The following is a 24,041-nucleotide window of genomic DNA, read 5'->3' on the forward strand; positions in this document are numbered from 1 at the left end:
GGAGGATGGGATTTGTGTAGGTGTAAAAATCTGGCCCTGGGTTGACTATAGTCATCCAGGAAATAACCACCTACACACGTGGGATAAGTCATATGCCACCAACCCCAGAGGTGAATCTCTTATCAGGTGGCAATGTATTAGGAACTGAATGTTAAAGAATGAAAAAGAAATGCAAAAAGGCAAAACAGTTGTCTGAGGAGGCCTTACAAATAGCTGTGAAAAGAAGAGACAAGGAAGGCAAAGGAGAAAAGGAAAGATATTCCCATTTGAATGCAGAGTTCCAAAGAATAGCAAGGAGAGATAAGAAAGGCTTCCTCAGCAATCAATGCAAAGAAATAGAGGAAAACAACAGAATGGGAAAGACTAGAGATCTCTTCAAGAAAATGAGAGACACCAAGGGAATATTTCATGCAAAGATGGGTTCAATAAAGGACAGAAATGGTATAGACCTATCAGGAGCAGAAGCTATCAAGAAGAGATGGTAAGAATACACAGAAGAATTGTACAAAAAGATCTTCACAACCCAGATAACCACGACGGTGTGATCACTCACCTAGAGCCAGACATCCTGGAATGTGAAGTCAGGTGGGCCTTGGGAAGCATCACTACGAACAAAGCTAGTAGAGGTGATGAAATTCTAGTTGAAATCCTGAAAGATGATGCTGTGAAAGTGCTGCACTCAATATGCCAGCAAATTTGGAAAACTTAGCAGTGGCCTCAGGACTGGAAAAGGTCAATTTTCATTCCAATCCCAAAGAAAAGCAATGCCAAAGAATATTCAAACTATTGCACAATTGCACTCATCTCACACACTAGCAAAGTAATGCTCAAAATTCTCCAAGCCAGATTTCAACAGTACATGAAATGTGAACTTCCAGATGTTCAAGCTGGATTTAGAAAAGGCACAGGAACCAGAAATCAAATTGCCAACATCCAATGGATCATTGAAAAAGCAAGAGAATTCCAGAAAAACATCTATTTCTGCTTTATTGATTACACCAAAGACTTTGACTGTGTAGATCACAACAAACTCTGGAAAATTCTTCAAGAGATGGGAATACCAGACCACCTTACCTGCCTCTTGAGAAATCTGTATGTAGGTCAAGAAGCAACACTTAGAAGCAGGTCAAGAAGCAAGTATAGACTGGTTCCAAATTGGGAAAGGAGTACGTCAAGGCTGTATATTGTCTCCCTGCTTATTTAACTTATATGCAGAGTACATCATGTGAAATGCCGGGCTGGAATCAGGATTGCCTGGAGAAATATCAATAACCTCGGATATGCAGATTACACCACCCTTATGTCAGAAAGTAAAGAAGAACTAAAGAGCCTCTTGATGAAAGTGAAAGAGGAGAGTGAAAAAGCTGGCTTAAAAGTCAACATTCAAAAAACATGAGTTTGAGCAAGCTCTGGGAATTGGTGACGGACAGGAAAACCTGGTGTGCTGCAGTCCATGGGGTCGCAAAGAGTCTGACACGACTGAGCGACTGAACTGAACTGATATTAGGAATTGAATGTTAAAGGAATAGACCTTTATTGACCATTTACCATGAGTAAATTTTACATGCGGCTCTTTGGGGGACAAAATGGCTAGGAAGTTTACAAAAAGTTTCATTTATTGGAAGAGGCACATGTGTAACAATGAACTATACTAAATGTCGAAATAAATTATTGCTCCTAGACTCTTCATTTCATCATACTGTATGGCCATACTGCAATCTCCATGGATGATGCATACTTTTAACTTAAATTTCTTTCCTTGTAAAGTTTCTCTTTTAGAATTGAACTATTGAGGCAATATTCAAAGTATTCTGTTAGCCCTGTCCCATTTCTAAATCTTTTTTTTTAACTAAAAGATCCCACTCAATGGGGTTCCCTCTCAATTGCAGTCAATGATTACAATTCAATACAAGGATTTCTTCGGTTCAGCTTAATAAGACTAGGCCACTGTTGTCTACAGCACCTTCACATCTGGCTGACGAATGCATCTACTACCCATTCCATGGACATAGCCAAAGACATGAAAACCTGGAGAAAGTTAAGCTGGAGTTGGAGTTGTTTAGTTGTTAAGTCATGTCTGACTCTTTTTCAACCCCAAGGACTGTAGCCCACCATGCTCCTCTGTCCATGGCAAGAATACTGGAGTGGGTTGCCATTTCCTTTTCCAGGGGATCATCCCAATCCCAGGATTGAATCTGTGTGTCCTGCATTGGCAGGCAGATTCTTTACCAAAGCTCCCTGACCAGGGATAGAACCCGTGTCCCCTGCAGTGGAAGTGCAGAGTTTTAACCACTGGACCACCAGGGTAGTCCCACTAGCATTCTACACCTAGGACTTTTTTTCCCATTTAATAATTATGGCTAAAAACTTTTTCAGGGCTTCCTAAGTATAAAGCACTGTTGTAAGCAGTAGATATATGTTATGCTAACTCAGTGGTGTCCAAGTCTTTGCAACCCTATGAATGGTAGCCCTCCAGGCTCCTCTGTCCATGGGATTCTCCAGGCAAGAATACTGGAGTGGATAAATGTTACTTCATCTAATTTCACAATAATCCAATGAGGTGATGTACAAAAAAGTTAACACAGCAGGCCTGAGGTTGCTATCCTTAAAAAGACTTGCTTTCAAGGCTGACCATCAGCAGAATCTTGGAACTTGGATTTCAAGAGGGTTCCTATCATTCCGAGGAGAATTATTCACGGCACCTAACTATACAAACATGGGGTTTATGCTGCTCCCTCCTGGAAATTTTGACTTTTGATATGTCACACAGAGGGTGTCCAAGCAACCAGTCAACGCTCCAGCCCCGAGTCTCCAATGACCTTCCTGGCAGACACCACTTCACACCTCCCGTAACTCGTTGCAGGAAGGTTTAAGCATGTCCTATGTGACTCCACTGGGAGATGGATCTCGGTAGCTTTTGCCCTGTTTCCTCTGGGCTTTGCCCTATTTGTTTTTCTTTTGCTGAGTTTGACTTGTATGCATTTGATGTCATAGTTGGGCTTCCCAGGTGGTGTTAGTGGTAAAGAACCTGCCTGCCAATGCAGGAGACTCAGGTTGGATCTCCGGGTCGGGGCGATCCCCTGGATGAGGGCACGCAACCCTTCCAGGATTCTTGCCTGGAGAATCCCGTGGGCAGGTGAAACAGATCTTAGTGTGGTGATGTGCTGAGTCCTATGTGTCCTCCTAGTGAGACATCAAACCCACGGGTGGGCTTGGGGACCCCGACGCAGGTGTGTGACATTATCACCACTTTAATTTTGAAGGTGAGGAAGATGATTCATGGAGAGGTTAAGTAATTACCCTAAGGTCACATAGCGGGCACATGACACAACTGGGATTTGGACCCAGGCAGGCTAGTTCCAGAGCTCTTGCTTCTAACCCCTGTGGAGGCTCCAGAATTACAGTAATAATACCTCCTTCGTTGGGAGATTGTGAGTTAAAGGGGGGAGTGTTTGCTCAGAATATACTATATGCTCAATAAAACTACTGTTGTTTTATTATGCATCAGCCACCCATCCTTTCCACGTGCTCATCAGGAAATCTACCATACACTTCCTGCAGCTCAGTGACAAGTAGAATGTCTTCAAGAAGCTGAAACATCTAGGAGGGAGAAGGGAGGGGAATGATACGGAACTCATCCCTCTATTTTTAACAATATTTATTATAACATTTTTTTCCTGACAGTAACTGGAGCCTCGACTCTTTCCTCTTTCTTCACCTCTTCCATGGTCTCCTCAGAGCCACTGGAGACTGGACACTGGGATGGGTGATGGACTCAGTACAGCAGGCTGAGTGTTCAGAAGAACTGGGGCAGAAGCTGGACAGGAAGGGGTGATTTTACCCCCTTTCATTATGGTGACCATAGTTTCTATTACTTGTTCTCTAAATGGAACACATTGTCTGACAACAGAATACTTAACATTCTGTTTGCTGAAAGTATTTCCCAATCACCCTTACTCCTTCCTACTTTTGAAACCTTCTAATTAATGCAGAAACATCCTGTTTCTTTCCACGGAGGAAACTAAATGACCCCAGCATTCCACAGACATATTCTTGCACTGCTTTCAAAGAAAAACAACCTTCATGTTTTTCTGGCCATGCCACACAGAACTTCCTCTCCCAGGGATCAAACCTGTGCCCCTTGCATTGGAAGCATGAAATCTTAACCATGGGACGACCAGGGAAGTCCAAAGAAAAACAACTTTCTTCTAAATGCCTGTTTTCTATGTGTCAGAACAAATGTGTGGCCAGTTGCTATGATGCTTCAGTTGATGGATCAAGATGCTCTAGTTAGAGATGGAGTTGGGTAAACAGAGTACATATATATAGTAGAATTTAGAAGGTAAAGGAAGCTGTCCTTATTTTAAAACCTCATCTGCATCTACGCCCCCAAATGCCCCTTACTAGAAAAGCAAGTTTCTCATTTCATAGCAAGGAATCTAACTTAAAATGGAACTAGCAGGAGAGTAACGGCTTAACATCCCACCAATTAAAATCAATGAGATCAAATCTTTCCCAACAAGCACATTTTGATAAAAGTCAAATTGGAAGGAGCCCATGGATACTAGGCATATGGAAAGAGGACTTGGTCATAACAAGCGCCAGAAAAAGGAAATGGAATTTAAGAAGAAAAACTGGTGGTACTCAAGGATCACTTCATAAATACGGTAGATTTTTCTATAGGAAAGCTTGGCTCTTCAAAGGCTAGCACTTTATAAGCAACAAGGGAAAGATGGGAATAAAATGAAAAGCCTCCCATCTTTAAATAAATGCATTTTCCTCTAAGAAAAGTCAGTGTCTTCACACCAAAGGCATCTATGCTGTAAGGATCCACTGCAAGGAGTTGCTTAGTCATTAGATGAACATCTTTATGCAAATGCCTTATTTGAAAGACTGGGGTTTCAGTTTTAGCAGTGTCATGTGATCACTTGCCTGACTTCACTTAAGTCACCTCATATCACCTTGATATCTTCAGTTTCATTTTCTGTAGAGTGGTGGATATAATAACACTCCCCAGGACTGCTGTGAACATTAAATAAGTTGATGTGGGTCAATGTTCTGATGGGATTGTAAGTAAGCGCCTTAATGGTGGCATCCCCCGTGGCTCAGTAAAGAATCCGCCTGCCAATGCAGGAGGCACAGGCTTAATTCCTGGGTCGGGGAGATCCCTTGGAGAAGGAAAAGGCAACGTGCTTCCGTATTCTTGCCTGGAGAATCCCATGGACAGCAGAGCTTGGTGGGCTACAGTCCATGGGGTCGCCGAGTCAGACATTTAGATGGCACACATCCAGTTTTCATTGTGTTGGATGTCAAGACAGGAGGGTTACCTCAGGAGGAGAAACTTACAGAGCTAAAGGGCAGAGGTGTTGCAATAAACTCACGGCATGACTGGTCAGAATGTCAGCCGTTCTCCACTGCAGCCACCTTAATCCTTCCTCCTGGGTTTGTCTGGCTGAAATCACACACATAGTGGTCTAAACAGGCCATGGCATCAATTAAGATTTAGGTCAGGGCCTCTGAAGTAGCCAGTGATTTAGGTTCTGGGATTAAGGAAGACAAAGTTTTACCAATGGCTGGATTAGAATAACATTCTTCTCTACTGTGATCATTCTATAGCAAGGAAATGTTTGAAATTCAGGCAGCTTAGTATGATGTGCCTGCTAAAGTTATTAGATGGTTGAACTTTTGAAAAACACAGCAGTGCAAATATGTTTTATCAATCTCTCCTGTTGGTCAGAATCTTGGAGAAAGCAGATTGGACTCGTCCCCCAGTGCAGTTCGCTCTAAAATGGATCCTTATGCTAAAGGACTCATCCTGCCCTTCTGTATTCCCATCTATCTGCCTGGAGACCCCCTCCCATCAGCATCATTCAAACACCCTGTGTTTTCTTCCCAAATGCTGAGGACCAAACGTCAGGCTCAGAGAAAGCTACAAATTAGCAAATCTCTCAGCTTTCCTTCTAAGGAACTTATTTTTCAGTGGAAAATTTTGTAATGTTCCTGTCTGATTTTCTTTTTTTTTAACTCTTCCCTGAAAGCCAAGCTCCTCAGCTCTGTCCTTGGCAATGCAATTCTAAGGGTGAATAATACCCTTTGGGACCAACTAATTACCATAGTTTCTTCAATTTAGCTACGAACTGTTTTGGCACCTTCCAAACAGCATCCCTTGTAAATTAATCCTGCCGAACTATGACATGTCTGGCTTCCCCGTCTGAACAATCAGACACACATGGCAGGATCTCGGCTCTCACAGGCTGTGTGGTCAGGGGTAATAAGCACAAGCCCCAGTGTTTTGGGGCTGCTGCTGCTTAATTGTGTCATTCGTGTCTGACTCTTTGCGACCCCATGGCCTGTAGCCCACCAGGCTCCTCTGTCCATGGGATTCTCCAGGCAAGAATACTGGAGTGGGTTGCCATGCCCTCCTCCAGGGGATTTTCTCAACCCAGGGATCAAACCCGGGTTTCCTGCATGGCAGGCAGATTCTTTACCACTAAGCCACCAGGGAAGGCCCAGTGTTTCAGAGACCCATCGCATTTCTTTCTTGGGAGACGGTGACAAGGAGTGGGCCAAGGTCACTTTGTTCAGTGACCAAGAGGCTGCTGAGAACTTACTGGGGAGAATAAGACAGCTGCTTCTCCAGTCTCCCCTGGGCCCAGGTGGCCATTTGCAAATTGAGAATGAGAGAGAAGGAGAGAAGGATAACCAGAAATCCAGACAGATGGGGGAAGGCGTTGAACTTAAGCAAACAACGATGATTTAACTTACAGATAAACCTAATGTAATCCATCAACTATATTTATTCCTGTGAGTCCTCATTAATACAGAAAATCAAGAGTTGTCTATGCTTTAAAGGTAATACAGGGACTTGCCAGGTGGACCAGTGGTTAAGACTCTGAGCTTTCACTGCTGAGGACACAGGTTCAATCCCTGGTCAGGGAGCTAAGATCCTGTAAGCTCTAACGTATGGCCAAAAAAACAAAAGAAGGAAATACAATTATTATTTTTTTCTGTTTATTAATGATGAGGAAACTATTCTAATACTTGGGTAGCTTACAAACCAACACAAGTGAAACAAAAGATCCCAATAATTTTCTGACTTTAAACTCACTTGAAAAAAAGATCTGTGCTGGCGGGGACCTTTGTAGGGACTCCATTGATATTTGCGGATACGCAGGTTGGTCAACATGGTAACAAAGGAAAGCTAACTTTAAAAAATCCTTCCTAAATTTCCTTTTAATACTTGTACCTCTGTGATCCTGTTTATCACCTAGGTAATGAGATACATACTATTTTGACTTTCCTTACGGAGGTCGAGCTGAATTTAATTGGATTGACTCATTCGTCCTAGAAGACTTCTCTCTCTAAACATATATCTCCATACTCTCCTCTTATGGAAAGCTCTTTTCTTGTCAAATCCCACTCATTCTTTAGATTCCTTTCTTTTAAAAAGCTTATTCTGTCTCCTCCTCTCCCTCCTATCAGCTAATAAATATCAAGCATTAAATGTGTCAAATAACTGCTTTGGGGATTTGGTGTATGTTGATTTACGGAACACTCAAAACCAGGTATTGACTCATAACTTTCAAAACCACCCAGTGAGGTAAGACTGTTATCACCTCCTCTCTGCAGATAAGAAACTGAGAAAGGTGAGGTAACTGGCTCAGGAGCACACAGCAGCCAGCTGGTAGAGGACGGCTTCTAGCCCAGGTGGTTGGCTCCAGAGCTGCCCTCTTAAGCCTCTACCAGTTACTTCAGCCAGACCAGTAACACTAACCCTGACACTAGCTACTGACCTCAACGTCTCCACTCTGGATGGACAGAGAGCACTACCTCCGAGCATTCTGTTTCTCCTGTGATGTAAAACTCCTGCACATTTTCCCTTCTAGACACAGGTGCTGACAGAACACTGCACTTGCTAAAGCCATGTTGTGAAGGTACAGGCTCACTGCCGTGCTTTTAGGGGAAAATACTTCCCATGGTGATGCTCAGCCACTGATAGTATCACTTCCTCTAAATGTTTCCACTCCTTACGGGTGAAGCTGTGGGTGGGGAATTTCAGAGTCATGGAAATAGCCGAAAGGTTATGAGAGGTTCACGGACATGGTACCATTTGATGACTATGTGCTAAACAGTCCCATATACTCTAAGGAAAAGATGAATCTAAAAATACACTAGTGGGAAGGCTCCAGGGGAGTTTTGTATGAAAAATGGACTCTTCAGGATCTAGCACAGTAGTTAGGACTCATCGTGGCCGTTTGCTGATTCTGGCAAAGGGTGCTTTTGAAAACTAAGTACCACACAGATCCTTACACTAAGGGTTTATGCGGTAGGGGAAGTGGACAGTGAGAGTGAAAGCTTCCCTGAACGTGCCCCACAACCAGGACAGTTCTCCTTCCAGGGGTCAGTTCTATTTCTTCTTTCCCTCCGTGCATGTGCGCTCAGCTGTTCTGTCATATCCGACTCCTTGTATCGCCATGGCCAGTCATTTTTATTTCTCCTTTCCTTTCATTTAAGGACCCTTTCCTCCTTTGATGTTTTCTTCCTTCTGGCTTTTAGGTGCTTAGTTCATTCACCTGTTCAGTTCAGTTCAGTTCAGTCCCTCAGTCGTGTCCAACTCTTTGCTACTCCATGAATCGCAGCACGCCAGGCCTCCCTGTCCATCACCAACTCCCGGAGTTTACTCAAACCCAAGTCCATTGAGTCGGTGATGCCATCCAGCCATCTCATCCTCTGTTGTCTCCTACTCCTCCTGCCCCCAGCCCCTCCCAGCATCAGGGTCTTTTCAGATGAGTCAGCTCTTCGCATGAGGTGGCCAAAGTATTGGAGTTTCAGCTTCAGCATCAGTCCTTCCAATGAACACCCAGGACTGATCTCCTTGAGGATGGACTGGTTGGATCTCTTTGCAGTCCAAGGGACTCTCCAGAGTCTTCTCCAACACCACAGTTCAAAAGCATCCATTTTTCGGTGCTCAGTTTTCTTCACAGTCCAACTCTCACATCTACACATGACCCCTGAAAAAACCATAGCCTTGACCAGATGGACCTTTGTTGGCAAAGTAATGTCTCTGCTTTTTAATATGCTATCTAGGTTGGTCATAACTTTCCTTCCAAGGAATAAACGTCTTTTAATTTCATGGCTGCAATCACCATCTGCAGTGATTTTGGAGCCCAAAAAAATAAAGTCTGACACTATTTCCACTGTCTCCCCATCTATTTTCCATGAAGTGATGGGACCAGATGCCATGATCTTAGTTTTCTGAATGTTGAGCTTTAAGTCAACTTTTTCCACTCTCCTCTTTCACTTTCATCAAGAGGCTTTTTAGTTCCTCTTCAATTTCTGCCATAATGGTGGTGTCATCTGCATATCTGAGGTTATTGATATTTCTCCCAGCAATCTTGATTCCAGCTTGTTCTTCTTTCAGCCCAGCATTTCTCATGATGTACTCTGCATCTAAGTTAAATAAGCAGGGTGACAATATACAGCCTTGACGTACTCCTTTTCCTATTTGGAACCAGTCTGTTGTTGCATGTCCAGTTCTAACTGTTGCTTCCTGACCTGTATACTGGTTTCTCAAGAGGCAGGTCAGGTGGTCTGGTATTCCCATCTCTTTCAGAATTTTCCACAGTTTATTGTGATCCACACAGTTGAAGGTTTTGGCATAGTCAATAAAGCAGAAATAGATGTTTTTTCTGGAATTCTCTTGCTTTTTTGATGATCCAGCAGATGTTGGCAATTTGATCTCTGGTTCTTCTGCCTTTTCTAAAACTAGCTTGTACATGTGGAAGTTCATGGTTCACGTATTGGTGAAGCCTGGCTTGGGGAATTTTGAGCATTACTCTGCTTGCTTGTGAGATGAGTACAACTGTGCAATAATTTGAATATTCTTTGGGATTGTCTTTCTTTGGGATTGGAATGAAAACTGACCTTTTCCAGTCCTGTGGCCACTGCTAAGTTTTCCAAATTTGCTGGCATATTGAGTGCAGCACTTTCACAGCGTCATCTTTCAGGATTTGAAATAGCTCAACTGGAATTCCATCACCTGTACTAGCTTTGTTCATAGTGATGCTTTCTATGACCCACTTGACTTCACATTCCAAGATGTCTGGCTCTAGGTGAGTGACCACACCATCATGATTATCTGGGTTGTGAAGATCTTTTTGTACAGTTTTCTGTGTATTCTTGCCACCTCTTCTTAATAGCTTCTGCTCCTGTTAGGTCCATACCATTTCTGTCCTTTATTGAACCCATCTTTGCCTGAAATGTTCCCTTGGTATCTCTAATTTTCTTGAAGAAATCTCTAGTCTTTCCCATTCTGTTGTTTTCCTCTATTTCTTTGCATTGATTGCTGAGGAAGTCTTTCTTATCTCTCCTTACTATTCTTTGGAACTCTGCATTCAAATGAGAATATCTTTCCTTTTCTCTTTTGCTTTTCGCTTCTCTTCTTTTCACAGCTATTTGTAAGGTCTCCTCAGACAACCACTTTGCCTTTTTGCATTTCTTTTCCATGGGGATGGTCTTGATCCCTGTCTCCTCTACAATGTCACAAACCTCCGTCCATAGTTTATCAGGCACTCTGTCTATCAGATCTAGTCCCTTAAATCTACTTCTCACTTCCACTGTATAGTCATAAGGGATTTGATTTAGGTCATTCCTGAATGGTCTAGTGGGCGGTGGTCAGGGGCGGCAGCCGAAATGAGCTACTCCACGTTCAAGGTCAGGAGGGGCAGTCGTGAGGAGATACCCCTTGTCCAAGGTAAGAAGCAGTGGCTATGTTTTGCTGGCGCAGCCGTAAAGAGATACCCAACGTCCAAGGTAAGAGAAACCCAAGTAAGATGGTAGGTGTCGTGAGAGGGCATCAGAGGGCAGACACACTAAAACCATAATCACAGAAAACTAGCCAATCTGATCACATGGATACAGTCTTGTCTAACTCAATGAAACTAAGCCATGCCATGTGGGGCCACCCAAGACAGATGGGTCATGGTGGAGAGGTCTGACAGAATGTGGTCCAACTGGAGAAGGGAACGGCAAACCACTTCAGTATTCTTGCCTTGAGAATCCCAGGAACAACATGAAAAGGCAAAATGATAGGATACTGAAAGAGGAACTCTCCAGGTTGGTAGGTGCCCAATATGCTACTGGAGATCAGTGGAGAAATAACTCCAGAAAGAATGAAGATGACGTCAAAGCAAAAACAATACCCAGTTGTGGATGTGACTGGTGATAGAAGCAAGGTCCGATGCTGTAAAGAGCAATATTGCATAGGAACCTGGAACGTTAGGTCCATGAATCAAGGTAAATTGAAAGTGGTCAAACAGGAGACGGCAAGAGTGAATGATGACATTCTAGGAATCAGCAAACTAAAATGGACAGGAATGGGTGAATTTAACTCAGATGACCATTATATCTACTACTGTGGGCAGGAATCCCTTAGAAGAAATGGAGTAGCCATCATGGTCAACAAAAGAGTCCAAAATGCAGTACTTGGATGCAATCTCAAAATGACAGAATGATCTCTGTTCACTTCCAAGCAAACCATTCAATATCATGGTAATCCAAGCCCATGCCCCAACCAGTAATGGTGAAGAAGCTGAAGTTGAACGGTTCTATGAAGACCTACAAGACCTTTTAGAAGTAACACCCCAAAAATATGTCCTTTTCATTATAGGGGACAGGAATGCAAAAGTAGGAAGGCCAGAAAGACCTGGAGTAACAGGCAAATTTGGCCTTGGAGTACGGAATGAAGTGGGGCAAAGGCTAATAGAGTTTTGCCAAGAGAACACACTGGTCATAGCAAACACCCTCTTCCAACAACACAAGAGAAGACTCTACATATGGACATCACCAGAATGGTCAACACTGAAATCAGATTGATTATATTCTTTGCAGTCAGAGATGGAGAAGCTCTATACAGTCAGCAAAAACAAGACCGGAAGCTGACTGTGGCTCAGATCATAAACTCCTCATTGCAAAATTCACATCTAAATTGAAGAAAGTAGGGAAAACCACTAGACCATTCAGGTATTCACCTGTTACCACCAGTTAAAACCAGTTTCTAACATAAGGCAAAGCTGCTTCACACCTCTGCTAGTAGGGTTTTGTGCATGAGAGAAGGAGAAATTTGGGAGGCATCATGCCTTCCTACAATCATTCTCGAGCCTTCATCTTTGGCAATAACCTAGGACTGTCAACTGATAGAGTTGATAAGTAGACTGTCACCTGTTTACACAACAGAATGCTGTACAGCCATGAAAATGAGTCATCAGCATCTATTTGCATCCATATGGATAACCCTCCAAAAGGACACCGAGCCATAGAGTCAGTTATGGAGGAATGCATATGGTATGATTACATGTGTGTAAGTTACTCAACAGGCAAAAATAAGCTGCATATACACATAAACCACATATAAATTAATTACATACAAATTGCCTATACATGTATACATATAGGCACATGAGACCAGTCTAAAAAGAAATATAATGGAGTGTAATTAATATAAAATTTAAGACAGCAGTTCCCTTCAAGTGTTGGGAAGGTGGGCAGTGGGTACACATGGATTTGTTTTCTTATTTCCACTATTACTTAGAATGTATGTGCACATCATATATAGTGCTTTGTAGCAGGAACTGTTTCATGTATTTTAAAGTTTTTCCCAAGTGAAATGGATCTGGATTAGTGGCCCTCATTCACCATCTTTCTTGGAAAGTGGAGAGAGGGACTTGGAGAAGAACAGCCACCAGTAGAAATTAAGTAGAAGGGCTTCCCCGGCGGCTCAGTGGTAAAGAATCTGTCTGCCCATGCAGGAGACATGGGTTCGATCCCTGGTCAGGGAGGATCCCACGTGCCTCGGAGTAGCTAAGCCCATGCGTCACAACTACTGAGCCTGTGCTCTAGAGCCCGGGAACCACAACTACTGAACCTACGTGCCCTAAAAGCCCGTACGCCGCAACATGAGAAGGCACTGCAGTGAGAAACCCGTGCACCACAACTAGAGAGGAGCCCCTGCTCTCCATGACTACAGAAAAGCCTGCACAGCCATGAAGACTCAGCACAGCCAAAAAAACAAATTAAAAAAAAGACTTAAAAAAATTAAGCACAGCTGAGTTATTCTAGACCTCCTTCCACCACAGCTTGTAATCTAACGTGAACGTGCAAAGGACAGTGGGTGCATTGGCACCTCTGCTGAGTTACTCCTGAACGGCCAGCCTCTGTCCTCGGGGCAGGACTCCCCGACCAGGAGCCTGGGGCTGTGTCCATCTCAAGCAGTCTTTCCCCTCACGGCCTGGACATGTGCGAGCCACGGCGGGCACAGTGAAGTTGCTTATTTTAATGACTAAAAAAGCCTGGGGGCACACATGAGGCTGGCTCAGCCAGGCCCTGCCCAGGAGCTGGCCCAGCAGCTGGGTGGACGGGACGCAGCCATGCTGTTGGGGAGAACCTGCTCTCGTGGAGCTCTGTCCAGTTTTCCCTCTGTCAGACCCCACATGTCGGGGTTTCCTCATCAAGTGTGCTGCCCGTACCAGGAGGGACATGGTCCTTTACTTTAAACTGACTCACTTTCAGGGTGGTGGAGGATGATCAATTGGATGAAGGTGGTCAAAAAGTACAAACTTCCAGTTGTAAATAAGTACTAGGGATGTAATGTGGTATAGTCGCTCAGTAGTGTCTGACTCTGTAATCCCATGGACTGCTGTCTGCCAGGCTCCTCTGTCCATGGGATTCTCCAGGCAAGAATACTGGAGCGGGTTGTCAGTTCCTTCTCCAGGGGATCTTCCTGACCTAGGGATTGAACCCTCGTCTCCTGCGTTTCCTGCATTGGCAGGCAGATTCTTTACCGCTGAACCACCAGATAATATACAAGATGATAAATATAATTAACACTGCTCTACATTATCTATGCAAGTTTTTAAGGGCATAAATCCCAAGAATTCTCATCACAAGGAAAAAATATTTTTTTCAATTTCTTTAATGTTGTATCTAGAAGGGATGATGGATATTCTGCTGTGACAATCATTTCATGATGTACATAAGTCAAATCATTATGTTGTATGCCTTAAACTTATTTGGTGCTGTATGTCAACTATATCTCAGTAAAATTATAAGAATATAAAAACAAAAAAAGGAAAAGAAATAAAAAGATGCCTTCTTTTAAACTTAAAGATGTGTAAATTAAAAAAGACAAAAACCTTTCATGTCACTTCTGCAAATAAAAAGCCAGTACCACTGTGGTTACTAGAAGACAAAACTGTGCTATTAAATTTTAGCTAGCTACCACTGCCTGCTGATGGCTCGTAGCCTGAGGTCTACTTTCTCTTTGTGGAAAAGGTAAATGGCCACAGTTAGATGGGTCTTCAGATCAGGCCTACATCAAAGGATAAAAAGAGTGAAATGGAAAAGATCTTTCTCCATGACACAGTGACGAAGTTGAGTGACTCAGTGTGATTAAATGCCACATTTGGGTGTTGGCTGCCATACCCACTTACTGGGTCCCACACTTTGGAAATTTTAATCAAGTGAGTTATGGGGAGGCCAGAAGGTAGAGGGGGAATAGAGGCGATTCGATGTGGGAGGTATCTCCACGTGGTGCAGTTTTGTGGTGCAGTTTTGTACAGGACGTGCTGGGTTTAAAGGACCCTCCCCGGTTCTGGGGCCTGGGTCCTTTCTCCAAGTGGAATCTCACAAGGGAATGAGAAGGGCCCTCCCCTCCAGGGCCCCTGAATGGGTAGGAAGAATGCTGGGGGAGGGAAGAGTGAAAAGAGAAGAGAAGAAAATGAGAAAGGGCACAAGACCAAGTCAGCTACCATTGTGGGAATGGGGGCATAAGTCTAGGAGGAAAATTTGAGAAAAGGTAAGATGGTCTTGCTCAGTGATCAATGCAAAGAAATAGAGGAAAACAATGGAATAGGAAAGATAGGGATCTCTTCAAGACAATTAGAGATACCAAGGGAAACTAAAGAGCCTCTTGATGAGAGTGAAAAAGTTGGCTTAAAGCTCAACATTCAGAAAACTAAGATCATGGCATCCAGTCCCATCACTTCATGGCAAATAGATGGGGAAACAATGGAAACAGTAGCAGACTTTATTTTTTCAGGCTCCAAAATCACTGCAGATAGTGACTGTACCCATGAAATTAAAAGATGATTACCCCTTGGAAGGAAAGTTCTGACCAACTTAGACAGCATATTAAAAAGCAGAGACATTACTTTGCCAACAAAGGTCCATCTAGTCAAGGCTATGGTTTTTCCAGTAGTCATGTATGGGTGTGAGAGTTGGACTATAAAGAAAGCTGAATGCCAAGAGTTGATGCTTTTTAACTGTGGTGTTGGAGAAGACTCTTGAGAGTCCCTTGAACTGCAAGGAGATCCAACCAGTCCATCCTAGAGGAAATTAGTCCTGAATATTCATTGGAAGGACTGATGCTGAAGCTGAAACTTTGGCCACCTTGTGTGAAGAGCTGACTCATCCGAAAAGACCCTGACGCTGGGAAAGATTGAAGGTGGGAGGAGAAGGGGAAGACAGAGGATGAGATGGTTGGATGGCATCACCAACTCAATGGACATGAGTTTGAGTAAGCTCCAGGAGTTGGTGATGGACAGGGAAGCCTAGTGTGCTGCAGTCCATGGGGTCGCAAAGAGTCGGACACAACTGAGTGACTGAACTAAAGATGGTCTTAAGAGTATTCCACTGTAATGGAGCTAGGATATCTATAGTCCATAAGAGAGTTAATTCCTGGGGCTTTTCATTTGCCTTTGGGCAATGGAAGTGGCTCTACTTGGCCTGGAGGGAGCCCTTAGGTCATGAGATAAAGATTCAGGCTGTTAGAAGTCAGCTTAGTTGTGCTGAGCCCTGAAGACTGTAGGCAGAACTCTGCTTCTGCTATACCCTTTCTCTGCTAGATAGTTAAAAAAAAAAAAAAAAAGTCACGTTTAATCCTTACCACAGCCCTTCACGATAGTGACTGATTTCCCCTTATTTACATATAGAGGAAGAGGCACCAGAAGTTACATAATTTGACCAAAGTCAAACAGTCTGTCCTCCTGCAATTCTGCTTACACTTTTCTAGTCTTTTTCCTCCCCCCGCCACATTTTAAAAATATTGAACTAAAACTCACACAACATAAATTAGCCAATTTAAAGAGAACAAGTCAGTGACATTCAATATATCCACAATGTGGGGCAACCACCACCTCTATCTAGTTCCAAATCAACTGGATTACCCCGAAAGGAGACCTTGTACCAATGAAGCAGTGGTTTGCCATACTCCCCTGCTCCCAGCCCCCAGTCTCCATTCTGTTTCTAGTGATGTCCCCATTCTCAGGATTTCATTTAAACGGAATCATGCATTTTGGGACCTAGCTTTCTTTTACTTCAGTTCAGTTGCTCAATCCTGTCTGACTCTTTGCAACCCCATGGATTGTAGCATGCCATGCTTCCCTGTTCATCACCAACTCCTGGAGCTTGCTCAAACTCATGTCCAGCGACTTGGTGTTGCCATCCAACCATGTCATCCTCTGTCTTCCCCTTCTTCTCCAGCCTTCAATCTTTCCCAGCATCAGGTTCTTTTCCAATGAGTCTGTTCTTCACATCAGGTGGCCAAAGTATTGGAGTTTGAGTTTCAGCTTCAGCATCAGTGCTTTCCAGTGAATATTCAGGACTGATTTCCTTTAGGATTGACTGGTTTGATCTCCTTGCTGTGTTCTTCTACTTAGAACAATGTTTTTGAGGTTCACATATGTTGTAGCATGTATCAGACCTTCATTCCTGTTTGTGGCTGAATAATATTCTATCAAGACTTCCCCGATGGCTCAGCGGTAAATAAACCGCCTGCAATGCAGGAGACACAGGAGTCACAGGTTCAATTCCTGGGTCAGGAAGATCCCCTGGGGAAGGAAATGGCAACCCACTCCAGTATTCCTGCCTGAAAAATCCTATGGACAGAGGAGCCTCGTGAGCTCTAGTCCATAGGGTTACAGAGTTGGATATGACTGAGCATGCAGGCTCACACAATATTCTGTCATGTGACTGAATAATATTCCATCTTATGGTTACAGAAGAATTTATTTATCCATTCATCTGTTGATGGATTTTTAATTTAAGCTATTTCTACTTTTTGTCAATTGTGAATATTGCTGTTATGAACACATATGCATGTACTGATTTGAGCCCCTGTTTTTAGTTCTTTGGAGTAGAATGTAGGTAGGTGTGGAATTGCTAGGATATGTGGTCATTCTGTGTCTAAATTTTCAAGAAAGTACTTAGTCTTCTTAGAGAGCTCACGCTCCTCTTGCGGTTTAAATGTTAGGATTTCTTAAGATTCCATCCTAAGCCACCCCCTCTTTTCTCATTTGATGGTCTCTCTCAAAAATATTTCATCCAAACCGATGGCACCAATTAACATGTATATACTAAGGATCCCCAGGCCTCTGCTCTGGGCTCTAGGCCAGCATGTCAACGGCCTGGCTGACATCTGCCCCTGGATGTGTTCAAAGCCCTCCAAAATCCAAGAGAACTCATCCCAGGCCTGGATGTTCATTAACCTTCTAGAATCAGTGAGCAGCATCAACATCCATTCGGAAGCCCCAACCAAGACCCCGGGCATCACCTTCATCCCTGCCCCCGGGATCTCCTTTCCTGTCTGCCCCCAAGACCTGCTGACTGTGCCTTCTCAATGCCTCTCTATCTGTCTATTTTGTCTATCATCTCTCTGTTTTGTCTCCACCGTGAATACTCACTAGACGCCCTCGTCCTGTCTGGATTCCCACTGATGTCCTTGCTTGGCTGACTTCATCAGCTTTCTAACCGGTCTCCCTGTCTGTGGGTGTGACCCCTTCCATCCATCCTCCGACACAGCAGCAAAAGGGATTCCTTAAAAATGCACATCAGACGACAACGCTCCAAGTGTCTCCACCAATTTTAGAAGGACCAGCATCTTCAGCGCTGCCTCTTTGTCCGGACTCCTGTTGAGCCACTCTACTCTTTCCTCTGGCCACACCTTAATTTAGCCAGACAAATCGGGTCTCCCGCCTGACACCAGCCAACGCTTTGCCTCGTGCGCGTGTTTTCCAGTTCTCCTGGTCCCCGTGTATGGAAGCCTGACTGACTCCCAGACAGATCAGGCTCCCCTGCTACGTGCTCTGGTCCTTATCACATTTGTGTAATGATTAGTCAACGTCTGCCTCTCCCCTGGATGGCAAGCTTTTGTGAGGGGGCGGGAGGGAGGGCAGGGCAATGTCGGTTTTGTTCCGTCTTACTGAAGTTTTGACTTAAATGTGGCTTCCACACGGTGAATACTCACTAGACACTTGTTCAATAATTTAGTGAGCTAGTTCATGAGAAACAGTGGAGCTCTCACATGGAAGGACTCTCACCCTGCCCTGTCCATTGCTCCCCTCTGCCCCATTCTTAGAAGAGGAATATCCAAAAAATAAGCAAACCTGGGAGCAAACACAAACTAGGAGGAAGACCGCCTGGCTGGTTCCCAGGGCTCTGCTGTGGATGGTCCTACCTCACACTCACTTCTGGACGAGAAACCAGTTTCTGGGGGAAGGGAGGGGCTCTCCAAGCAGGGGTTGAAAGGACCAGAGCCCCCCACCCTCACTTCTGGTCACTAGCATGGGGATCAGCCTGCTCACCAACCTCCTGGCAGCTTTAGACAGCGCCTGACCCCTTTAGAAGGGCTTTCCCCCTTTCAAGTTGTGTGTGTTCTCATTTTGAAGTATTAATAAATTCAGCAAGATAAAAAGGTGGCCTCCAGTTCTTTGAGGAAGAAAGGCAATTGAAGGAACGAACACGTTCAAAGAATTAATGTAAACAGAGATAAGCAAGGATGTGGACATGAAGAACAGCGTCCTTTGTCTCCAAACCCCTTAGAGGGGATGCTAACGGCTGGTTGGCGGCAGAGTCTAGACACTCACTGAGTGAGTCTCAGTCACCACTTCCTGTCCCTCAGTCATTCCCACAGAGGCTGAACACCACGTTATAAGTGACTCAGATGCACCATTAGCTGTAAGTGACAGCCCACACTTAGAGGGTCTGAAATAACTTAGAAAAAGTATAAGCTCAGGGTCAGCGCAGGGGAAACTCTCTGACAGCAGGAAGGGGGAGGAGCCACGTCCCTTACACCCAGGAAGCACCCACCCAGGAAGATCTGAAATGCAGAACCACATCGATTTGAAGCTGCCCGTAAGCCAGCGTCTCCGGGTCAACCTGCAGGAGACCCGGAGCCGCGCATTGCCTCTCGGCGGCATGTGGCGGCCCTCCCAGCAGCTGCAGACGAGGGTGCCCACGGCGGGGAGCAGCACAGCTGTCTGACGCCCGCTCAGGAAGTCAGTCTGAGCGAGCCTGCCGCCCGCCCCACCCCTCAGGCCACAGCGAGAGCCGGGGGAACTCACCCGGGGCGGAACCGCGCTGGTGGGGCCCTCGGGGCGCCCTGGCGTCCTCGCCCTCCCTCCGGGCTGGCGGCAGGCTGGAGGTGGCGGCTCAGGCCTGCTTCATGGCTGCGCTTCTTTCGAGCTGCGGCCACCAGACCCGCTTCTGAAGGCCGCTGTGAGCGCGGCCCCACCGAGCGACCCCGCGGGTAGACAGCCAGTGGCGAGCCTCTGTGTCTTTTTCCTTCCGGTTGCTGAGAAGTGATGTTGTCTCAGTTCATTTCCTTTCTCTGCGCCTTTTTTTTTTTCTCTCTCTCTGGCAGACCTCCTGATACACTGAGTTGGTTGTATAGTGACAGGTGAGCCATCTCGTTCTGATCTACACTGTTCGCTGTTTTGAGAAAGAGAGGTGATCTTTAGGTTATTGGTGCCATGAAATTCTGTGGAATATCCTTTCTAAGTGGCACAAGCACCTTCTTAGGCTGCACTGAGGCAAAAATTAGGCTATTTAAGACCTATTAATTTAGGATTTTGCAGTTTTATCAGCTCAATATGTTCTGTTGTTCAGTTGCTATGTCATGTCCAACTATTTGTGACCCCGTGGACTGCAGCACACCAGGCTTCCCTGTCCTTCACTGTCTTCTGGAGTTTGCTCAAACTCATGTCCATCGAGTTGGTGATGCTATCCAACCATTTTATCCTCTGTCGCCCCCTTCTCCTTCTGCCTTCAGTCTTTCCCAACATCTGGGTCTTTTCCAATGGTTGACTCTCTGCATCAGGTGGCCAAAGTGTTGGAGCTTCGCTTGAGCATCAGTCCTTCCAATGACTATTCAGGGTTGATTACCTTTAGGATTGACTGGTTTAATTTCCTTGCTGTCCAAGAGACTCTCAAGAGTCTTCTCCAGCATCACAGTTTGAAAGCATCAATTCATCAATATGTTCTAAAGAGTTCTACTATAAATTGACCTAAAACATCCTTTCACTGGACAAGTATTCTACTGAACCTGTACTTGGTGCTGGGGCCGAGGTACCAAACAGACTATTTACCATGTGATACAGAAACCCCCAGATGGCTCGACGGTAAAGAATCTGCCTGTCAATGCAGGAGATTCGGGTTTAATCCCTGGGCTGGAAAGATTCCCCTGGAGAAGGAAATGGCAACCCAGTCCAGTATTCTTGCCTGGAAAATCCCATGAGCAGAGGAGCCTAGCGTATTCTTGCCTGGAGAATCCCAGGGATGGTGGAGCCTGGCGGGCTACAGTTCATGGAGTGGCAAGAGTCTGACACAACGAAGTGACTGAACACACAGAAAGCTAGATCTGATCATGTGAAAGGGAATTTGAAAGTATTTCATCCCCAGTCTGGGTCTTTTCCCAGCTGGGCATCAGAGTGATAGACAAGGGGACGTGCTCTGAGACTGACCACCTGGGTTTGAATCTTGACTTTACTCTTCAAACACTTTTGATCTTTTTGTGCCTTGACTCCCTCATCTGTAAAATGGAAATAATCAAAGGACTGCTGTGAGAATTGAAGGAGTTATTATACGTAGAGTATTCAAGGAGCACCTGGCATAATAAATAAGTAAGCAGCGTTATGTGTGCTTACCATTATTAATTAGTGGCAAATTATATGTAAGTGCAGTCCTTTATTTTTTCCTTTTTTTCCCCACTTCCCACCCCTTGCTGGTGCCTAGCAGATGACTTGGTGGCATAGAGGATTGAGAGGGGAGAGGGAGGTGGTTTGAATAATCGAAACTCTGAAATGATCATGGTGTCTGTTGCTTCTGCTCCTGCCTGCTCCATCTCCCGGGCAAGGACAGGGCTGTCCTTGACCTTCCCCTCATTTTCACACTCTGCTCAGGGCTCATGTTGTCTAGTGTACTCTTGTGACTTCTGTTTTGTTCTTGTTTTGTTTCAATTTCTTGTACTACCTCTGTGAAACTCAGATCCATGTCATTTATTTGTAAATGTTGAGCTGGCCTGAATCAGGATAAGGAATCCTCTGCTCATAAGCGGATGCTACGTTTAAACAGAGAACAACTCAGCTCAATGCCTTATCCAACTGGGACTTAGAAATACCGCAACAACAAGAAGGTCTCTATTAATCTTTATAAGTGTACATATCAGCATTAATTTTTATATATTTTAGTAGTCTTCATGGTACAAATATCATTAAGTTACTCCATTTTTTTCCCCTCTCTCTTTCCTTAAAAAAAATATTCTTGAGTATGTGCTATATATCGGGACCTGCTCCAGATCTGAGATAGAATTATTCTACACTTTTTACTGTAAGTGTAGAGTTTTCATAACAAATTAGTAGAGGAAGAGGAGAAGCAGAGACAGCAAATAATTCTTTCAAAATGTTTCTCCATGCATTTCCCATATCATTAAAGTACCTTATCAATAAATAGTATTTTCTGTAGTAGATGTCCCTGCCATGTAAATTCAAATGCTAAATCTTAGGAAAATGCTTTCCAGTTATATAATATATAACCCGAAGATTAATGCCACTGAGTTGTTTCTGTAAGTCAATGACACCTTAGATATACTAAGACAAAACTAAGCTTCGGCTTCTTTTAAATAACGTCCTTGAGTTTGGCGACTTGACTATCCTTAATTCTGTTATTTCATCTGCATCCGCAGGGTTTCTTTTCCCACTCTGAGCTGCCTGACCCCCCACTGCTGAGCTCCGCAGGACACAGAGAAGTCACAACTGTCAAGGCAAACCAAGGAGCTCCAACTTTGTCCAAAGACAGATCAGCTTTGTTTAGAAAAACATGCTAAATACTTTTTCTACTTGGAAAGGTAGAAGTTTTCTATGTCTGTTTTCCTACTTAGACTGTCTTCTTTTTTTTCATTTGTTTTCCTCTGTTTTGATTAGTGGCAGGTTATGCCACATGTCAAAATTTTGACAAACCACAGATGGCTGTGAAAAAAAACAAACAAGTGTTATTTCTAATCACTGTATCCAGTGAAGACTGTGTTTACATTTTCCTCTTAATGTAAACAGTCTTCTTGGCTGCTTTAATTAGCTTCTTCGTGCCATCTCGGCTGGAATCTCAGCGCCATAGAATGGTTTTAACTACCTGTTAGGCAGTAGCCAACCTCCTGGCAACTGTTTTGAATCTGTCATGGATGTCTGGTCCAAGGAGGATGAAAAGTTTAAAAAAATCTATGGTCAAGATGTGCCTCAGTGTGCGTGTATGTGTCTGTCTGTGTGTGTATTTATGATTCCATTGGCTTGACTCATTTCCCTCCTCGAAATAACACAGTATTAGCCATGGGGAGTCAGCTGCCCACTGAGGAATTTAAATGAATATGCTCAGGAGTTGGTTTGGCAGGTTTTATGAGCAGAGTTGTCTAGTATTAGAATGTATGCCTCCTCCCTTCTTGGGACTGGGGGTTGGTCTTGTGGTTTTCATTTTCAGATGAAGAAATCAGACCTCAGAAGGATCCAGCTCACTTGTCCATTCAGTAACTATGGTGGTCCATTCAGTAACTATTCAGTAACTGCAAACTCCCCCGAGTGCCCCTGCACCTGACTGATGCGTCGGTTCCCAAGACATAGGGCCTGTCCTCAGAAAACTCGTAGCGGAGTGGGGATATTAGTGAGATCACTATTCCCATTAATTGGTTCACTCACAATATTAAAAGCATTTATGGAACAAGTGCTATGATAAATAAAAAATGAATGAAAATCTGCTCCTTCCCTAAGAGAAATTTCAGTTAAGTAGGTATGATGTACTCACTCCAGTATTCTTGCTTGGAGGATTCCATGGACAGAGGAGCCTGGTGGGCTACAGTCTGTACAGTCACAAAGAGTGAGACACCTTCCTTCACTTTTAGGTATGACAAAATGAACCTTACTCACCTTCCTCTTTTGTTCTCTTGGTGCTTACAATCCTCCTTTTCTCTCTCCTGTAACAGGACATTTTTGTCTTCCATGTCTTCTATTCTGCTGGTCCATCAGCCAAGCCCTGGTGTGTGGGACTGTTATGTGACCAGAACCCCACAGAGAGCTATTTTGGCAATCCGTTAGTGTTGATTTCCTTGTTTTTGTTCTTCTGGGTGTTCACCCACTTCCAGCCCCAGGTGGAAGTTCAATCTACTTAATTTCTCTTATACTTCAGAGCTACCCAGACTCGCTGGGGCAATTTAACAAAGACCACATTGTTCCTGGCAAATTCTCTCCCAATAACCTCAACGGAGGCCCTTCTACAGCTCATGAACCTTCCTACCCATCTCCTCCTATCTGTCATGTCTTCTTCCCAAGCTTTCCTCACTCTCCAGAGCTCTGAGCCCCACCCTCAGCTCATGCCTTGCGCGGGTGAGATGCCGCTGCGAGCTCTCTCATTATCCCTCATGATCTCTGCAGAACCTCAGTCCTTCACCCATCCAGCTTCTCATCCTCAGCTCATTCTTCCATCCTTTGAATTCTGCTTTCAAGCATTCCCACTGGATTAATAAAAATGTTTATCATTAGGATAGAAAATGACATTTTCAGAGATGAAACCATTCTCTCGGCTCACAGAACAGTTGTTTGAAGAAACATAGGTCCCATGAAGAGCAAAAGGAAGGAAGGCTGAATTCTTTTTAAGAGAGAACTGATGACAAACATAAAAGATTCTGATTTATTGGAGGCATTCATTGTGTTTAAGCATCTGGCAAACAC

The 24,041-nt window shown here is 44.2% G+C and overlaps 1 protein-coding gene across 1 annotated transcript in view; it reads right to left on the minus strand.

Moving 5' to 3' along the window:
• NEDD9 (neural precursor cell expressed, developmentally down-regulated 9) overlaps positions 1–23,604 on the minus strand; it is a 191,012-nt gene extending 167,408 nt beyond the window's left edge. The window contains exons 1-2 of the mRNA XM_070457029.1: positions 23,241–23,604; positions 19,395–19,761 (exon numbers count right to left, since the gene is read on the minus strand). The gene's annotated coding sequence lies outside the window, so the exon portion shown is untranslated. The remainder of the gene's footprint in view (positions 1–19,394; positions 19,762–23,240) is intronic.
• Between the last annotated feature and the right edge of the window lie 437 nt (positions 23,605–24,041).

This window comes from Odocoileus virginianus, chromosome 27 (assembly GCF_023699985.2).
Source record: "Odocoileus virginianus isolate 20LAN1187 ecotype Illinois chromosome 27, Ovbor_1.2, whole genome shotgun sequence".
Lineage (NCBI taxonomy): Eukaryota > Metazoa > Chordata > Mammalia > Artiodactyla > Cervidae > Odocoileus > Odocoileus virginianus.